This window comes from Eurosta solidaginis, chromosome 2 (genome assembly GCF_040869045.1).
Source record: "Eurosta solidaginis isolate ZX-2024a chromosome 2, ASM4086904v1, whole genome shotgun sequence".
In the NCBI taxonomy this organism is placed as follows: Eukaryota; Metazoa; Arthropoda; class Insecta; order Diptera; family Tephritidae; genus Eurosta; species Eurosta solidaginis.
The window spans coordinates 182,210,790-182,218,876 of NC_090320.1; the positions used below are offsets into that span (position 1 = coordinate 182,210,790).

The 8,087-nt window shown below is 35.6% G+C and overlaps 1 pseudogene; it reads left to right on the forward strand.

The window, feature by feature from the left end:
- Positions 1-593: 593 nt before the first annotated feature.
- LOC137241773 (ubiquitin carboxyl-terminal hydrolase isozyme L5 pseudogene) lies at positions 594-1,494 on the forward strand (annotated as a pseudogene).
- The last annotated feature ends 6,593 nt before the right edge of the window (positions 1,495-8,087 follow it).

The following is an 8,087-nucleotide window of genomic DNA, read 5'->3' on the forward strand; positions in this document are numbered from 1 at the left end:
CCCGGTTACCTAGTGACTTGAAACTTGGCACTTAGTTAGAGGCCTGGTGACAATACAACTTATAGGAAACAAAGTTCCACTAGGTGGCGCGCTAGTCAAGATAACTGCAAATCCTTTAAAAACGGGGCGAATCATGCGATCGATATTGGAGTAATTTCCCGATGGGCTAGAGACATGAAACTTGGGCCGTTAGTCAGAACCCGCTGAAAATACAATATTTTATCAAAAAAAAAAGCCGCTAGGTGGCGCATGGATCGAGATATTGAGAAAACTAGTTTTAAATTGGGAATCTTGCTATCGACTTTTAACTAACTTCCTGGATATCTAGAGACTTGAAACCTCAAATATAGTTTAAAACTCGATGACAGTGCAATGTTTGATCAAAAAATGTTAGCTACGTCAATTGCTTTCTCTGAAAAATGTACAACCGCATCACTTTTTTCTCAAATTCCGCTTTGTGTTGACTTTTCTATCATTCAAACGTGTGACAATTCTCATTTATTAATTTTGTTTGATTTTAATGAACATAAAAGTTAGCTGATTTCAATTAAAATTTCGAAAAAATCATTGTAATACTATTCAAATCGAAACGGATGCCCGACGTCGCAGGCAGCTGGTGTTTAATTGAGAGCGATCTAGGTGTATATTCGGAATTAATATGTGAATTTGGATGTAAAGGCGTTCAAGTGGAGGAGATTTAGAGTATAGATCTGACCTATTTAAGGACCTCGAACCCATACATGGGCTCATTTCCTTTTTAAATGGGTGCAGGATGATGAATCATCTGGATCCATTGTACGCGATGATCGTCTAGATAATATATTCTTTGCAAAGCAAGTCATTAAGAATGCATGGACAATACTTACCATTCTGTTGAACTGTGACCATGAATACATTACGCTGGGACCAACACTTACTGAATTCAAAGAATCGCAATCCTTTGATCCTTATAGAAAAGGCCTTACTCTAAGTAATGCACCAAAAAATCGCTCAGTGCACGACAAACCCTTGATGAGCTACATAGATACAAAAAATTAAAATAAAGATTACGATCTTTACCATTTTATTGGATACATACCAATTAATGGACGTTTATATGAATTTGATGGTTTGAAAGAAGGTCCATTGGATTTGGGCGCAGTATCTTTCGAACAAAATTGGGTTGATGTTGTACGCCCCATAATTGAGAAACGTATGCAAAAATATAGCGAAGGTGAAATACATTTTAATCTTATGGCCCTAGTGTCAGATAGATTAAAAATGTTGGCGACTGCTGACGATGCTATGGATACTGGAGATGGTGAAGATCGTCAGACGGAAATAACAAAATTGCGTTCAAAAATTGAATATAAAGGGGAAAAACGGAAACGCTGTAAGATTGGAAACATTCGGCGCAAGCACAATTATTTACCATTCATTGTTGAATTACTTAAAATGTTGGGAGAGCGTGGTCAATTAATGCCCATATATGAAAGTCAAAGCTGCTGTATCTAAAAGCAACTCTTAAGCGTTGCGAAATGTGTATATTTTTGTTCTATTTTTAACAATAAAATGGAACTATAATTCAACAGGTGTCAACATTTTAATACATGGAGGTGCGTAAGAAAATAATTGACCTAATGACTTTCCGTTGTTTGGTTGGTAGCTATGCTGCCCGGTCGGGGAGGCCTCGCCGGCTCTATTGCCATTTTCATGCACATTGTATTCCCATGGAACCAATTACGTAATATACGTTGGGTTTGTTTTAGTCAAACCATTTCTTTAAATCAAAATGTCTCCTGATGTCTTTAATGGATCATTTTGATACAGCCATTAAATCTGGTAGCACAAAACAGATTTTACTTCGATACCTAATGTTCTCAAGTGTTGGACACTCACAGAAGAAGTATGTGACTGTTTCCTTACAACCGTCCTCCCCTGCCGTTGAAGGGGATTGACATTCTATCCCAAAGCAGGCCAAACGACCAATATTCTGTTCTTGTGGATGTGATCCTGAATATCCCTTTTCTAGGCATATTTAATATTTAATTTTCTGGTTGTAATCAGGCCAAGTTTGCTTGGTGATTTTACTGGTGTCCGTTGTTGTTTTGAAGTTGTAGGGCCCATTATTATATAGCCCATTCACCGTTACTGCCTCAGAGGTGTCTCGCGATATACCAGCGTACTATAGCTTGGCTGTCCGACTATAGGCATATCTCACCGCCGGTTACATGATTCTCCAATAGGAAACTAGAGGCCCTCTATACCTGGTAGCTCTGCTTTATTTGTATTAATGTCGTTTTATGTGGCGGATTCCAAGCTCCCCAGGACGGGTATTATGGCTACATTACACCTTTGTATAATGACCCCATTGATCTATAAGCCGGCGGCCCATGATGATCATTTCCAATGAATGGCTATCAGAAACTTTTCTACCGTGTGAAAATGGCGATGTGCCCTAGAAGTTTAACTTGATCATATCAAATCGTTTCCGAGATGGTCGTGCTAGAACCTTAATGGAACGAACCGAATCTATATCCGGCAAAGGACTATCAACACCCAACATTCATTTCATTTCATTTCATTTATTTATTTGAGTTTTTGTACAAGTAAGACATAGTCTTTTAGATAGTACATCAATCGTATCACATTATCAAAAATAAAAGTAGAGTAATATAATATAATATAATATAATATAATATAATCTAATATAATATAACGCAAATACCAGAGTTAAAAATATAATAAAATAAACTTATTCTTTAACAATTAAACATCCTCAGTTCAAAATTTTTGTGACAATGATAAAGATATATAATTAAAAGGTAGGTTAAGAGTTGAGAAAAGATAATACTGCCTGCTTAAAACATCCTGCTTTCCTAATAGCTTTAGTTGCGTATGGGAGTGAGTTCCATAGACGGATTGTACTGACAAAGAACATTCTGGATGACGTTGTGTACTTAAAATTCGGGACTACTAAATTCAAAGTCCGTGTAGATTGGCAGAAACTTAGTTTGTTAAATAAGTACGGCGGCTTTTGTGAGTGTATTAGCTTATGCAAAAAACAGAGATTTCGCATTTTTAGGAAATTATAGATATCGCATCCAAGAATCTGCATTGCATAAGAAGATATGTGATCAAATTTCTTTTTAGAAAAAACAAACCGGGCAACATTGTTAAAGGCCAGCTGCAATTTGTTGAGTGACATTGAGTCCAGGTTACCGTATATTAGTTCACCATAAGAGACTTGAGGTATTATTAAAGCTTTGACCAGTTTCATCTTAGCGTCTCGTGGTAACAAATAGGCAGTTCTGTATAAATTACGCAAGGTATTATATATCTTCCTCACCACAAGGTTGATATGGTCAACACAAGTCAGTTTAGAGTTAATTTTGTAACCTAAATTAGTTACCACATTATGAAAAATAATTTTATCTCCATTGAGAATAATATCAGGAAAGTTGTTTACGTCATTTGATGTATTTGCTAACGTAATCGCCTTAGATTTAGCTGCATTGAGAGATAGTTTATTTAAGTTAGCCCAGTTTGCTATACGTCTTAAGTCTTCATTCAGTCTAGCAAATAAGTCTTCGGAAAGACCGATAGGTCGAGACATGTGTAATTGGGTATCGTCTGCATATAAATGTATGGAGGCATTGTGGCAACAAGTAACTATGTCATTGATGAAGAGTGTAAACAATAATGGTCCTAGGATCGATCCCTGTGGAACACCAGATGTGATTGGTTTTAGACTAGAGACTTGGTTATCGCATTGAACCTGTTGAAATCGCTCGAGGAGATAACTTCGCATTAACTTGATTGCAAAAGGGCTGAAATTATAGCTGGCTTCGAGCTTGAAAAGAAGTATTTTGAAATCAACCGTATCAAACGCTTTGGAGAAATCCAGTAGTACTAACACAGTAAGTTCATTATTGTCATAGGCTGGACGTATATCTTCAAGAATCTTTAACACGGATGACGCACAGCTGTGCCCTCTTCTGAATCCCGACTGGACGTCCGATAGCAAGTTATTCGTAGTTATATGTTCAGTTATTTGCGTTGCCAATAACTTCTCATATACCTTCGATAAAGAAGGCAACAGACTTATCGGTCTAAACTCATTGCAGGAGCTCGGAGACTTAGTTTTGGGGACCGGGACAACATTGGCTATTTTCTATTGACTAGGAAAACTACTGCTAGTTACAGAAAAATTAAAAATGTGAGTAAGCGGAGAGATAACAACAGGAAGGATCAGTTTGATAAATCGTATGCTAATTCCATCGATTCCTACAGCATTCGACTTAATAGCAAATATAGCGTTTAACACTTCAGCCTCTGTAACCACTGAGAAATCGAAGCGATTGATATTTGGTGTACTGCCTACACTGAAAGACATATTATCGATACTATCATTAGTATTACCATCAGAACTACTGCCCAAAAAATGTTGGTTCATTTCATTTGGATCAAAATTACATTGAATTTTACTGTTATTAGATATTCCCAACGAGCGAAGATTTTGCCAAAGCCTTTTAGGGGGCAAATTATTATTAAATTTTGTGTTTAGGTATGCTATCTTGGCATTCCGAATGCACAGGGTAGCTTGGTTACGCAAAAGGCGGTAAACTTCCCAGTGGTTTTTACTCTGAGATATCTTCCATTCCCTGTATGCTCTACCCCGTTTTTTTATAAGATTTAAAATTTCTCTTGTAAACCATGGTTTCTTATTACTTCGAACTCTAATGGTTTTAAGAGGTACAAATCTACTGAAGAGGTAGTGGACAAGATTATTAAAATATTTCAACTTTTCATCTAACTGAGAAAATGAAAAACATCCACTCCAGTCCAGACGAGAGGCCTCTTCATTTAATGCTTCTATCACTATGCCATTGAAATCCCTGTACGTCAATTCTATGTCGTGCTCTATTGCATTAAATTTTAAACCATAGGATAGGAAAATCATTTCATGGTCAGAGATACCCTCCATAGGAATTTGGTCAACATGGTTTACAAACTTAGTATTGTTAACGCATATAAGATCTAGCATGCTAGGTTTACTATTTGGCGCAAAGCGTGTCGCGAACTGGTTAACAATGTTCAAGTCATAAGCCTGAAAATTACCAAGAATGCTTCTACTACGGGAATCATTAATAAGAAGATCAACATTAAGATCTCCGCAGATGACAACATGTTGGTATTTAACTGTAAATTCAGAAATTTTCTTAAATAAATCTTCCAAATCGTTAGTCCTACTCGGGTTATAAATACACGCTACGAAGCAGTTTGTTCGTGAGTCACCTATTTCAATGAAAATATATTCAACCACACTTGCGTCATCTGAACAATAAACTATCTTTGGGTTTAAAACCTCTCTGCAATAAATTGCAACTCCACCACCACGAATATTGCCTTTTCTGTCATTTCGCAGTAATGCATAGTCATTAATCGCGTATGACCGATCATCAACACTGCATCTAAACCAAGTCTCAGTGATGCAAATTAAATCAATATTTTGCTCAGCAAATACATAAGAAAGATAATCTAATTTTTCAACCGTAAGACTACGTGTATTTAGGTGACATAAATTAAATGCATGTTCTTTTGAAATTTGACTCAGTATGAACCTTACATGCCCACTGTCAGCACAATCATTGGTCAATTTATCCATAATCAAAATAAACAAGCTGGATGATTTTAAGTAAGCTGTAAAAATCAATTAGAAATATTGAGAACATAAAGAGTAAAGTTAGGGAAATAAACACCATAAAAAAAGAAGTAATAAAAATTGAGAATATACAAAAAATCAGTAATGAGTAAGTCATGTTTATCATATGTTTATGGTTGAGTACTTTTCTATGTGCTGACTGCTGCAATTTTATCAGCGCTCTCTCTGTCATTAATTTTCTGCGCTTCGCTTTGTTGACTAGCGCGGACATACACACATCCACGAATTGAGAAAACAGCAGTGATTCGCTTCTGTTTTTTCAGTTGCAATGCATACTGTAACAGGCCAACCTAATAAAACCGCACTGCGTTTTTTTAGCGCACGCAAACAACCTGCGTTTTTTGCCTTAACCCAAATAAGCATGCGTGCTTGCGTAACTGAGCTGTCATATCTGTCAAATTTGTTTGTAAAAATATTGACAAGTTCAAATTGAAAACGTTTGGTTAACAATTTAAAGAAGAAAATAAAAAGAGATAATGGACATTTTAAGTGACATGGAAGACCTTATTTCATTACGGGAAATGTATCAGAGGCAGCATGGACGCAGATGTAGGCGCCAATTATTTAAAACTCGGGATGAATTTGGATTCCAAGCGACTGGCTATGATATTCTGAAGCGCAAAGATCCAGACCTCTTTTATAAGTCCGTGAGGATGTCTTGCGACCTATTCGAAACATTTTTAAGACTGTTGGAGCCATATTTGCTAAAGGAAACTCGTAGGCCTGCAATAGATCCAGAGCAGCGTCTTTTTGCTACGCTTTTGTAAGCATATACAAAAATATATTTGCGAATGCGGTAACGTTTTATAAGACGGTGCACCACCTAATTTTTATCGAAAATTATCAAAGGTGGTGTCAAAAGGTGCGTCTCGACCTCCGTTTTCAGAATCCGGAAGAGGAAATTAAAATTTTTATTTCTGTCAAAAGATATAAGCAAAAAATCGGTTCTAATTTTCATGTCGTTGTTGTTTTTTCGTCAGATTTGTTGTACACACTTACACACTAATGCAGAAAGGTGGTCTGCGTGCATTTAGTTTTGATCCCCAAAAGGGTGTCGGACCCACCCAGGGTAATTTTTATAAGCGCGGCCGAAGGCCGCCAACGCAGAAAGGTGTTCTATGCAAAAAAAACTATGGATCAGGTCCCATATTTCGGACCCGCTCTGGGTAATTTTACGGTTTTTTGTGAATAACTTTCGACAGAAAGATTTCCGTTTTCGGATTCTTAAAGCGGAGGTCGAGACGTGTCTTTTGATACCACCTTTAGTAACTAACAACCGTTATTTTAAATACTAATGAAATAAAAATTTGAGAATAAATAAATAATATTTTTATTTACTAAAATTCAAAATTTGTACTTATTGTATCTATGTTTATATTTTTTAAGGTTTTACAAACAAATGGCACATCTTTGTTATGTATTTTGTACTTTACGGATATACAGACCCGGTAAAATAATAGCAGTGGTACTTTTTATCATATTTCGTCAATTTATTTCTCTTTTTTATTTTTGATAATTTATGAAAAAACTTTTGTAAATTTTGTCGCAGAAACTATGCAAACCAATCTCAAAAACAGTTCCAAAAAAATTCTAAAGCTCGAGAAAATTCTACGAATATTTCGAAGTTTTCGATTTAGAGCTTTCAGATGTTTGTTGAGTATGCAGCTTTTTAGCCAATTCAATTGTATTTTAATGAAAATTAGGATTTAAGTCGATCGTTTTCTTTCATATAATGAATGATGATATGGAAGAAAATGAGCAACACCATCGACAAAAAAATTCTCAAAACTAAACGTTGGCCAATATCGTTTTGAAACTTGCACTTCTTTAAAGTAAAATTGAATTGGCTACAAAGCTGCATACTCAACAAACATCTGAAAGCTCTAAATCGAAAACTTCGAAATATTCGTAAAATTTTCTCGAGCTTTAGAATTTTTTTGGAACTGTTTTTGAGATTGGCTTGCATATTTTCAGCGACAAAATTAAGAAAAGTTTTTTCATAAATTATCAAAAATAAAATAGAGAAATAAATTGACGAAATATGATAAAAAGTACCACTGCTATTATTTTACCGGCTCTGTACACATGCGAACAGAAAAATATCAGTCGCAATTTTTATCACTGACTTGTTTTGAGTATGTGATTTTGTAGCCCAATAAATTTTAGGACAACCAACAAAAAATTGTTCATATTTTATGGGCGAATTCTGAAATAACCTCGAAAAAATTGTCAAAAATCAAGGCGAATTATGATAGATCTATAATTTGTACTTTGTTGTACTAAAATTTATTGAGCTACAAAACCACATACTCAAATCAATTCAGTGATAAAAATTGCCACTGCTATTTTTCTTTTCTCAGGTGTATGAATCAGTCGAGAATGA